The 12,329-nt window shown below is 51.7% G+C and overlaps 1 protein-coding gene across 1 annotated transcript in view; it reads left to right on the plus strand.

The window, feature by feature from the left end:
- The first annotated feature begins 1,443 nt into the window (after window positions 1–1,443).
- The window catches only part of LOC101045654 (tyrosine-protein phosphatase non-receptor type substrate 1-like), a 101,543-nt gene continuing 90,657 nt past the window's right edge, over window positions 1,444–12,329 (plus strand). The window contains exon 1 of the mRNA XM_074406339.1: window positions 1,444–2,352. The gene's annotated coding sequence lies outside the window, so the exon portion shown is untranslated. The remainder of the gene's footprint in view (window positions 2,353–12,329) is intronic.

The raw sequence follows: 12,329 nt of genomic DNA on the forward strand, positions 1-12,329 counted from the left end.
CCCTCTTCTGGGCAAATGGCTTCCCCTCGTTTCCTTTTCTGAGATGTGGTGGTCCACAGTTCCCTTCTCCCTGTCTGAGAGTTGGACGAATGCTTACCCCGAGTGGACCTGAGACACGGTGCACACCCCGAGAGCAGGGCTGGCTACCACCTTCACCCTGCGGCAGTTCGTCTTCTGAGGCTTCGTCCCTGAGGGTTTTATTTTCTGTTGATAGATTCTGGCTCATGTTCGTGGGTCTGCACCTGCATACAAATGCCAAGAGGGCTGGCCCGCCCCCGGGATCTGTCCTCGCCTGCTCCTCGCCAGGCACCCAGCTGCGAGTTCCCAGCAGGGCTCGGAAGTCCCGGGTCCTCCTGTGAAGCTGGGACCACCATGCTGGTCCAGCCCCCTTGGTTGTGGTCGTGGCCAGAAGCAGTCAGACTGCTGGCCCCTTTGAGAGTGGGTGTCCCTGGGAGAGAGTGGCCGCCGGGAGGTCTTCAGGGAAATTGGGCGCCACTAGGACAATTGGTCACTGTGTGGGGGAGTGAGGTTGGCAGGCCCTTGGCCCTCAGCACTAAGCCTCTGCCAGGCCCCTGCCAAGCCTGCAGCCGGTTTCCCACTGCCTGCCAATTTCAGGGCCATTCGGGGAGGGGGCCCAGGGGACTTCATTGCCCCTCCCTTCAGCATCTTTGCTGGGGTCCAGGAAGCCTGGGCAGTGTCCACTTTCAGACAGCAGGTCGGCACAGCCACAGACATGCTCTGATGATGCCCGCTGTCTACCAGACTAGGGGCGGGATGCTTAGAACCAGCCTTAGAGACCCTTCCAGTGGGCTGCCAGGGGCCTCATAGGCCATGGCATTGCAGAAGGCCTGGCTGGCTTGAGCCCTGTGTGCGTGTTAACTCTGGGTGGCCCTAGTCAAGTGCCTTGGCTGGTGAAACAACGGAACAAAGCCTCTACCCTCCTGCAACTTACATTCTCATGTGGGGAGGTGGGAGTCAAAGCTGTGACAGCTCAGGGGAGAAAAATCAAGTGGGAGGTGGGGGATGGACACAGGGTGGCGGCGCAGGGGTGATTTCTTCCGAGAGTCAGGGAGGGGCTCTCTGAAAAGGTGACATATGAGCTGAGACATGCAGCTATGTGGAGGAAGAGTGTTCAGGCAGAAGGAACAGCATGTGCAAAGCTGCTGAGCAGGGACAGGGCCTGGCGTGTTTGAGAAAGAAGGATGGGAGGCTAGTGCGGCTGGAGCAGAGGGAGGGCGAGGGAGAGGAGAGGCAAGGAGGCCTAAGCAGAGAAATTGTCCCCATTTCACAGACAGGAAACTGAGCCCAGAGGGGTTAGGCAGCTTGCCTGAGGCCATGCACCTGCTCAGTGGAGCTACCTGGCCGGGCACCCACTGTAATATCAGAGCCACTTAACACCATGTGACTAACGTGCTCTATTGTAGAGCACGAGTGGCACCTTGTCCTCGGTCCCCTGGGGTCACTGAGTGCCAGTTGTTTCCCTTTTAACTTAAGCCCACTTGGCAGCGCTGTGTGCTGGGCACCCAGGAGGCGGGCCATCTTTCCTGACCTTCCTGAGATCTGGAGTCTGACAGGCCTGGGTTCGAATCCCCCTTCTGCACTCAGTCATCACGGGGCTTTTCTAGGCCTTGGTTCACTTCTCTGTAAAACGGGGCTAATGCTGCCTACCTCAGTGGCCTGGCAGGAAGTGAATGAGCTCGGGATCATTAGAAAACGTCTGCTGTCTTCAGACCCCCTTACCCAGGCCTCTAAAGCTGTGGTTCTCAAACCTCACAGTGTCCTTCCTGGGAAGAAACAGCCCTCCCCAGAAGTGCTGGGTCTGCATGCCTGGGGCCTTTAAACTGGGGATTCCGACTCGAGGGGCTGGGGCCCACCACTGCGGCAGGGTTTCTGCAAACCTCATACAAATGGGAGATGTTGGCATCCCCACTGTCCCCTGCCAGGGCCCTCGCTGCTTTTCCTTTGTGGCATCCATCACACTTGTAATTACTTGTTTAGCATCTGTCTGCTTCTCTGGGCTGCGTGCGCTGGCCTCGTTCATGGCTGGGTCCCCAGCACTGAGCAGCCTGCCTGGGGCATAATAAGTGTGTGCTGGGAAAACAGACAGACGCCTGGCCGGCTGAATAAACACACGGATGCTCTTTGGAGCAGCTGGACCCAGTGTCCCCCCGAGGGCCGGGTTCTGACACAGGCTCTGCGGCCACACACTTCTTGTGTGACCTTGGGCAAGTCACTGTGTTCTCTGAAAAATTATATTGATTACTGAGGAGGAGTCAGGTGCAGAGGATCCCTGGGAGCTCTGGAAGAACTTGTTGGAAGTGATTCTTGGAAGAAGAAACTGCATGAGCAAAGGTAAGGAGGCAGGAAAGCGCACAGCTGGTTCAGGGCACAGCCAGAGGGCCAGGGGGTCCGATGCTCTTTGTACACCATGGTGTGCTTCTCTGTGCAGGGGGGAGGGCGGGATGTGGGTTTATATTGCTTTGTGTGTGTGAGTTTGAGAGTGTGTATGTGTGTGATGTGTTACTGTGTGTTGCGAAGAGTGTGTCAGAAGCTAAAGCACAAGGAGGGTAAGGATCTTACTTGATGTCCCTGGGGCGGGTGGCACGTAGTAGCCAACCCCTCAAGCAACCCATCCTCTGCTTCCCTGGTCTCAGGATGTGCCAGGCTCTGATCCAGGCACTGGGGTTCCAGCAGCTCCAATGGCAAACAGAATCCTTGCCTTCACAGGGACCGTTGTTGCAAATATAGAAGGTGACGTTAGGAGCAAGGGCACAGTTGGCCCTGGGGGCCTCGAAGGTCCGGCTGTGGGGCTTAGACTTAGGCCTGGAGGCACGGGGAGCCGTGGGAGGGAACTTGGAGGGGCGGTGTCCTGGGAGACATTGAGGAAGGGAATCGCACCATCAGATAAGTTCTGCAGCTGCAGAGCATTGGGCGCTACTGATGGAGTAATCAGGAGACATTGTGCTCACTTCTTCCCTTCCTAGAAGAGGAATCGCAGCGCAACCGGGGTGAGGCGGGCATATGGGCAACTTAGCTCAGTAGCTAGTGCGTGTGTGTGCGGCGTGTGTGTGCATGTGTGGTGTGTGTGGTGTGTGTGCGCGCGCGCAGTAGAGTGTCTCAGAGCGGACCCTGCACCTCTGCGAGAGGGAATTCTATCATGGAAATCGTTTGATGGCCCTCGGAGGCATGGGGGTCATGCAGCAAGCCGGCACTAGAATATTTCGAGCTCGCGGTAATGAAAGCAAATGGCAATTTGGCGTGTCTTCAGGCTTGAAAGCCACAGGGCAGCGTTCAGTCATCAGCCGCCGTTATCACCCACTGATAATGGAGGCCGCTGCTGCTCCGGCCGATGAGGGAGAGGAGGGCTCAGAGAGGTTAAGTGACTTGCCCAGCATCACATGGCGGGTAATGGGAGGGCAAAGTCCAAGGTGCAGAGTTTGGCCTTTCCTCCTCCCCCACGGCCAGGCCGCTCCCCAGAATGGATCATCTCGGAGCATTTCCTGAGTGCTGGTTTCCATAGCAGCAGGGCCATTCCTGCACAATGGATCCCCATCTTTCCCCGGCTTTGCTGCTGTGGGGGGCTGCAGGCGTGGGGATGCTTGGTCTTGGGGACTGCTGGGGTGCGCATAGGAAGGAGCTGGACAGGCCATCTGGATGGTCTTGGGGCTTTACAGAAGGGCGACACTTGTTCAACGTCTTCCATTTCGGCTCTGGAGTTGGTTCTACTTCCAGGTAGATGGTAGGGAGAGGCAGGAGAGAGAATGAAACAGGAAAAGCACCGGAAACACAGAATGGGAAGGTCGGAGACCAAATAACTGTTATGAAAGCCAAGACAGAAACAAGATGTTTGCTTTCCAGACAAATTATGTCATTTCGTCTTTATGACCTTGGGAGGTAGATTCTGTTTACTCCCATTTGACAGGTGAGGAAACTGAGGGCACATGTAGTGTTTCTCAAAGCATAGTTCGAAAGCCAGCCCGGGAGGTCACAGGGTGAAAGGTTGTGGAGGAGAGGACAGTGGTTCGAACGCACATTCTCTCACCCCATCCTGGGCCTGCAGAATCAGATTCTCTGCAGTGGAACCAGGACTCTGCATTTAGCCAGTTCCCCGGGAGAATTTTCTACAAAGTTTGAGGGCATCCGCTGTTGGGAGAGTTGCCCTGTGCTCTGCTCACGGTCATGCAGCACATAAACTCAGAGCCAGGATTTAGGACCCAGAAGGGAACAAGATAGAGAGAGTGACAAAGAGAAGCTTCTCGAAGCAAGACAGATATGCCTCAGAAGAGACGGCAGAGAGCAAGAGAGAGAGAGAGAAGACAGAAAGAGACACGTGAGGAGAAGTCCTCGCAGCTGAGAAGGAGGAATCTGGTAGGACTGGCATACGCTTCTGTTGGGATTGCCTGTCACTAAACGCAGCCCTCACTTAATCCTCACAACAGTCTGATGAGGTAGGTCCTATTGCTCCCATTTTCTGGAGGAGGAAACTGAGGCAAGGAGAAAGAAGGGGAAGAGCCCGCTTTGCCCCCTGGTGGCCTGGCTTTGGAAAGGATCACAGCTTTAACCACCAGGCTAGGCTGCTTCCTAAGTAGAAAGCTCAGGGACTCAGACTTAGACTCCAATTTTGTCTCCATCGCCCTACCTGTGTGACTCTGAGGACCTTTCTGTGCCTCAGTTTCCTCACCTCCAAAATTGGGATAACAATCCCTGTCTCAAAGAGTTCCTGTGGGGTCTTGTCTGAGATGGTCCAAGAGCATAGAGCAGTACCTAGTGCTGGAAGTGTAATGGTAGCTGTCAGTAAGTACCTAGAAAGTCCAGGAAACATGTAAAAGGTCCTCACAAACGGTGGGTTTCCTGGGACCTCTTTGCCCTGAACTGGGGCAAAGGATGGTGTTTTAGTCCATGTTGTGCTGCTATAACAGAATACCGCAGACAGAGTAATTTCTAATGAATGGAAAGGTATTTGCCTCATGATTCTAGAGAGTGGGAAGGCCAAGAGCGTGGGGCTGGCATCTGGAGAGGGCCCTTGTGTTGTATCGCCCATGGTGGAAGGCGAAAGGATAAGAGATTGTACCAGAGAGCAAGAGGGAAGGCGGCTGAGTGCATCCCGTGATGACCAAGCCGCTCCTGTGACAATGGTCTTACTCATCCCTTAAAGGTATTACATCTCACCACTCTTGCACTGGGGATTGCACGTCCAATATGTAAACTTTGGGGGACACATTCAAATCTTAGCAGAGGGGAAGAGGCTTCCAGTGGGTCTTACTCTCCTCTGAGTCTAGAGCAAACCTACCAAACCCAGAATCATTGATGACACAGAGTCAATGACCCGACTCATGGCCCCGTCTGCCACTCTAAGCCACTGGGCTCCTGTGAGCCTCACCAGAGTATATCAGGAAGCCCCAACCTGTGACTCACAAGAGCTCACTCCTGAGTCTGCTCTGCCAGATGCTACGGTGGCTCTGGTGGGCACTATTCTGTGGACCATTATGTCCACTATGCACCTGCCAGATAGCCTCTGGGTGCGTTGGTACCATCCCTTCACCCTGTGACTGAGGCGCAGGAGCCCTGGGGATGCCCCACTTACCCTTCCAGGGAGGAATGAGTCCTTCCATTTTACAAATAAGGTCACAGAGGCTCAAAGAGGTAAAGTGATGGACCGTGAGACACACATCTCGAAAATGGCACAATCAGCACACACACACACACACACACACACACACACCCCTCTGGCTGTGCTCTGGTTGCCTCCAACAAGCATTTATTGAGCCCCTGGTGTATACTGGGCATTTGTGATATTTGTGAACACAGTCATTATCTACATCCTCTCACAGGCTGGGGGCAGCATAAGAGGAAGAAGGTCCTCCTATATGCTATGATGGGTGCTGCAGCGACAGCTGACATTTATGCAACGTGCCAGGCACATACCCAAGGAAGTTCCATGTATGGCCCCATCACCCCACACCACAGCCCCGTGGTCACATGTCGAGCATAGCTTGGGTGGTGACGAGCAGCCAGCCTTGATCCAGCCCCTGTTCTCAAACGTGGGTGGTCTTGGGTGGACGGGGAGGAGGTTGGGAAACAAGCCTCATGACCCCTGAGCCTTTCTTTGGTGGTGAGAGGCAGCGTGAGCTTTGTGTCTTTGCTCTTGGGATGGTACTGTGCTGCGGTTTACACAACTAACCTTCAGATTTCACCTACTACCTGAGGGGGTTGGTTTTAGTGATCTGTTATTACCTCCTTTTTGCAGATGAAGAAAACTGAGATTCAGAGATTCTAAGTCGGGAACATTTGAACCGGGCACCTGAATGCCAGCGCCTGTCCCCTAACCGCCTCTCTGTTCCCTGGGAAGGGAGGGGTGAGGCAGGTCAGGGGCTCTGGGCTCCTGAAGGAGGAGGTGAGGGCTAGACTGAGACTTGAAGAATGAGCAGGTGGGCACGGAGGGAGGAGTGTGGGGGAGGGGTGGCAGCCTGGGCGGGACTTAGTGGGTGGGGCCCAGCAGGGATGGAGGGTGGGGGCAGGGCCCTCTGTGAGTAAAATCTAAGTGAGGTCACGCCCCCTCCTGCACTCAGAAGACTCCTGTGGCTCCACATTGCGTGTGGAGGAAAAGCCAAGCCCTGACAATGGCCTGCAAGGCCCTGCCCTGGCTGACCCCGGCTACTCCTCTGACCTCATGGCCAGTCTAGATCCCCCTGGCACGCTGAGCTCAGGCCATGCATTCGTGAGGCACTCGGGCATGCTCATGGCCCTTCTGCCAGCAAGGCTGTCCTCGGAGATATCCAGAGGGCCCCTCACCTTGCCAAGTCTTTTCATAGACAGGCCTTCCCTGACCATCTTATTTAAAATGGTGACACCATCCCCCTTTCCACACCCCTGCCTCTCACACTCTCCGTTCTCCTTTCTTGGTTTAATTGCTACTTTTTCACAGCACTTAGCGCCATGTGACATGCTATGTATTTTACTCGCTTATTTGTTTAGTGTCTGGCAGTCCCTATGATGATGTCACTTTTAACTGATGTTTTGTCCACTTTATTCACTGCTGTATCTCCAGAGCTTAGAATAATGCCTGACACATAGTAGGTGCTCAATAAAATAAATGGTTGCATAAATAAAAATACCAACAATGACCCCGTTTCATCATCATCCCCCTGTACTTTTTTCCAATTTTGGAAATTGAGGCTCAGAGAAGGCAAGGAGCTTATCCACGGTCACGTAGCCAGCAGAGGGGAAGGGTGGGTGTCCAGCCCCCCTCAGGAAAGAAGGACTCACTGCCCAGCTGTTGGTGGTGCAGCAGACAAAGTCCCTGTTGGAGACTGCCCAGTCAAGGAGAGCAGCCTTGCCTGAGGTCATGTCCCCTCCCCGGGCAGCTCATATTTGATGACGGATCCATGCAGGGTCTAAAGGCCCAGCCCAAGCCACTGACCATAGTCCTAGGCTTTGGTGGCAGAGGAGAGAGAAGCACGGCTCGGTTAGAGCTGACAGCCCTAGGCAGAATGTTTTAGATTCCACATAAGATGAATTATGTCTCCTCACACCCGCATCAAATTCGTGTGTCGAAGCCCCAGCCCCCAACACCTTAGCGTGTGACTGTATTTGAAGACAGGGTCTTTAAAGAGGTAATTAAGTTAAATGAGGTCATTGAGGGTGGATCTTAATCCAATATGACCGGTGTCCTTACAAGAAGAGGAGATTAGGACGCAGACACACACCCAGGGACAACCAGGTAAAGACACAGAAAGAAACAGCCAAGGAGAGAGGCCTCAGAGGAAACCAGCCCTGCCGACACCTTGATCTTGAACTTCTAGCCCCCAGAATTGTGAGACAATAAACTTCTGCTGTTGAAGCACCAGAATATCCTGTGGCTCCGCGTGTGTGCAGAGGAAAAGCGGAAGTCCTTGGAGTGGCCGGTGAGGCCCGGCCTGATCTCTCTCTCTGGACCTAAAGTTCCCCAAGAGACGGGTCCTTATCTGTCTGCTATACTGTGTCTCCGGTATCTAGTGTCGTGCAAGTGCTCAATAAGTATTGATTGATTGGATTTGCAAAATCACCGGATGCACAAAGTCACTGTGAGGCTTAAGTGAGGTTCTAATTGTGAAGTGTCATGGCACAAAACAACAGAAATGTATTGTCTCACATTTCTGGGGGCTAGAAGTCCATGATCAAGGTATCAGCAGGGCTGATTTCCTCTGAAGAACCAGTACCGCAGCCGACTGTGACACTTTGTTTTATTTTTAGTTTTAGTTTGAGATGGAGTCTCATTCTGTTTCCCAGGCTGGAGTGCAATGGCATAATCTTGGCTCACTGCAACCTCTGCCTCCTGGGTTCAAGTGACTCTCCTGCCTCAGTCTCCTGAGTATCTGAGATTACAGGTACCCACTAGCACACCCTGCTAACTTTTGTATTTTTAGTAGAGACAGGGTTTCACTATGTTGGCCAGGCTAGTCTCAAATTCCTGATCTCAGGTGACCCGCCCGCCTCAGCCTCCTAAAGTGCTGGGATTACGGGCGTGAGCCACCGCGGCTGGCCATGTGTGACACTTTGTTATGGTGGCACTAGCAAATTAATCCAGTGCATTAGCCCATCCAGTCCTTACAAGATCTGCTTAGTAAATCTAATAATTACTCCATCCTGCAGATGAGGAAAAGGCTCAGAGAGGGGCAGTGACTTGCCCAAGTTGACACAGTTCAGCTGTTCTGACCTGCCGGGCCAACGTGGTGAAACCCCATCTCTACTAAAAAAATACAAAAACTAGCTGGTTGTGGTGGTGTGCAATCCCAGCTACTTGGGAGGCGGAGGCAGGAGAATTGCTTGAATCTGGTAGTAGAGGTTGCAGCGAGCTATCACACCACAACACTTCAGCCTGGGCACAGAGCGAGACCCTGTCTCAAAAAAAAAAAAAAAAAAAAAGAAAGGAAGAAACATAATTCATAGTTGTCAAAGCGAGGTCATCGTCCTAACAGTCTTCCAGTGTGTTACTATTATAATCCCATTTTACAGATGAGAAAACTGAGGCCCAGATAAGCTAAGTCATCCAAAGTCTCACAGCTACTGTGTGAACAAAGCCAGGATTTGAACCCAGGCCTTCTGCCTCCAGAGCCCAAGCTGTTAACTGCTACATTAAGCTGTTTGGACATAATTGCACTCGCCCCCATTCCCACCCCAGGTCTGGAGTTTGGACATTACCCTAGGAGTCTTGGGCTAAATCCTTGGAGCCTGTCTATAGCCAGTAGAATGGGGTGCAAGGAGTTAAGCTTTCCTGAGATGAGATTTCAGACTGTGAAAGGGATGCGTTACCCCAGAGGCACACCAGGCATCCCACACCCACCTCCACACAAGGCAGGGGTGAGAAGTCTGCTCTCACAACCAGAGCCTTTGAAATGTTATTTCCTGAAGTGTTGCCTCACCCCTACTGCAGCCCAAAGCCTCGGTGACTGGGGCTCCCTCCAGAAGCAGCTGGTCCCCATCTTTCCTCCTGTGTAGAGCCTGGGACCAGCCGGGGACCAGAGATAACTTAGCTCTCTGTAGGGTCTGGGGAAGGATAAGTCCTGGCTAAAATCTGCCCTCCCTCTGAAAGCCTTGCCCAGCCCACATGCACCTTGCTTTAGCTGGTTTTTACTGTATTTGCTGAGGACCTCCTGTGTCCATGATGCTTCACAATCAGAATCTTGCTTAAGACTCACGACAACTTTGTGCAGCCGGTCATTTTGCAGACCTAGTCAATCAATCAATACTTCCTGAGCGCTCGCTATGTTCCTGACACTAAACTAGATACCAGGGACACAGTACAGAGGATGAAGACAGATAAGGACCCATCTCTTGGGGAACTTACCATCTAAAGAGAGAAGCCAGCCAGACGAGGAGAGAGGCAACCGTGAGCAGTGCAGGATAACGGGAAGCACAGGGGTCTTTGCAAGCGCAGAACAGGGGCTCGGTAAAGATTTGCGGTTGAATGGAAAGCTCTCAGGATAATGGCTCTCAGGTGGCTCTCCAACGTGCCAGCCTATCATGTTAGTTAGGGCAGGATACCTGCTGTTACAGACATCCCCCAAATCTCAATGACTTACAATCTGTTTGTCACTCGGGTCACAGTCTGGTGTAGGTCAACTCCTCATGGTCACTCGGAGACCCAGGCTTTTCCATCCAGGAAAGGAGATCTTGGTTTCTTTTGTGATCTTCTGCCTCCCGCAGCAGAAGAGAAGAAAAGACATAGTGTGGAGGACTGGGGGGAGGTTTCACGGGCAGGCCTGGAGGGGACTTATGGCCAACTCACCTGGTCTTGTGTGGGGATGCAGGCAGCGACCTAGGAGTGAAGGAAGGAGCCGTGTCATGCCCAGCACTGTCCCCAGGTGAATTCAATGGAGGAGAGGTGATTTTCCTAAACAGTGAGAGTTGATCAGGAAGTGGGTATGGATTCTGGTTGGCCTCAGCCTTCTAACTGGTATATATTCACCGCAGGATGCTAGTCAGGATTCTTTCAGCTTCAGCTGACAAAAACCCAACTCAAACTACTCAAGGAAAAGAGGGAATGTATTGGTTCTGGTCAAGGAAGGTGGTTTCAGGAATAGCTGGATACAGGAACTCCACAGGGTCCTCTTTTCTTGTTGGCTTTAGCCTCCAGGCAGCCTCTGAACATGTGGTAGGGAAGCTAGCCACCAGCAGTGCTCCCAACCATGTTCGCAACAAGCCCAGCGAGCCCGGCAGGAGGGAGGGAGCATATATATCACTTATCTAGGTACGTAGATCGTATGCATGTCATGTATCACATATCCTCTCTATATATCATATATCCATGTATAGATCATATATGTCATCTGTTGTAGATCCTGCATATCACATGTATGTCATATATCCTATATCCACACCATATATCCATGTCATATATATCATATATATGTCATATGCCTACATATTATATATCCATAAATATCCCAAATACTCATCCCAGAAATCACTTTGGTCCTCAATGGGACCCATGACCACTCTTGTTTTGGTGATCTTGATGGAAACCCCAAGTTCACACAGTATGGAGGAGGGACCATTTTACCAAAAAGGGACTCAGAGAGACAATATCAGCAAGTTTACTACAGGAGACGTTTCTAGATCTTTCCAAGAACATTGTGCCTGACACACAGTCCTAGATGGCAAAAGGGATAGGAAGCTGGAGAAAAATAGGTGACTCATCTCTTTGTTTATAGCCAGTTTCTAGAGCCAGGTGTGGACCACGTGATTTTTATGGCATCAGCACATAACTTTGCTTTCTCCCTCACTTAAGTTCAGAAGCAGCAGGAGACCCAGGAGTCAAGAGGTGAAGAACAAAATGTCAGCTTCTTACAGATAAAGCTGTTTAGAGAACGCGGCTTGGAAATGCAGGCAAATGGAAGTGCCAGCACTGATCCTCAGCATTGGGCAGCCTTACCTTTGCAGTCACAGGTAGATGGATAAGCACCGATCTCTCCTGTCTCACTCCTGGGGCACAGCATATCTTCACAGGTAGCTGACCCCAGGTTGAGAGAGGGCTCACCTCTTCATGCTCACCAATCATTCAGTCTAGGTTTGTCGCTCTGATGGAGGTGACCCCCACCCCCAGCCCCTTTTCAAATGTGTACCACAGTAGGGGATGAGGCCAGGACCTGAGAGACCTGGCTGTCTTGTGGGTAGACCCTGGAAAATATAAGCAAATAGCCCCTCCTGCCAGGGAGCTCCTGGTTCCTGAGGAAACAGATGGGAATTTTTGATGGGCAGAGAGTCAGAGAAAGAAGCATTCTTGTTTTCCTTTATTTTTTTTTTCAAATATGACTATTCGAATAATACAATCCACTGTGAAAATTTTAAAAGGAAAAGAAAACCAGGAAAGAATTGTAAAAATGCAAGCCACCTTCAATTCCATCATCTAGTGTTAACTATCGTTACATGTTGGTGTATATCCCTCGGGCCTTTGTGAGTGCGTGTGTTTAAACAAAATTAGAATCATGCTCTGTGCATAATTTTTATCCAGCTCTCTTTAACATTCTATACAAAGCATTTCAGCATGTCCAAGAGGCTGGAGGCAGCAAGAGGGCAGGAACCAAGTCTGCTTGATGATTGGACTGTCCCCGGGGCCTACCATGTGCACCATGCTAAAAAAAATATTGCGGAAAAGAGGGATATTCACAGGTAATATTGATTAGGGGACTTCTAGGCAGCACCATGCATCCTGAATTACATTCTCACAAGATAATGCAATAGGCATCTCTCTGAATCACATCTTGTAGAAGAGGAAACTGAGGCCAGGGGAGGTGAAGTCGCTCACACAAGGCCACCTGTCCATGTCACATCTCTGCATGAACACGTCC

The sequence above is a fragment of the Saimiri boliviensis genome, chromosome 9 (genome assembly GCF_048565385.1).
Source record: "Saimiri boliviensis isolate mSaiBol1 chromosome 9, mSaiBol1.pri, whole genome shotgun sequence".
NCBI classification, from domain to species: domain Eukaryota; kingdom Metazoa; phylum Chordata; class Mammalia; order Primates; family Cebidae; genus Saimiri; species Saimiri boliviensis.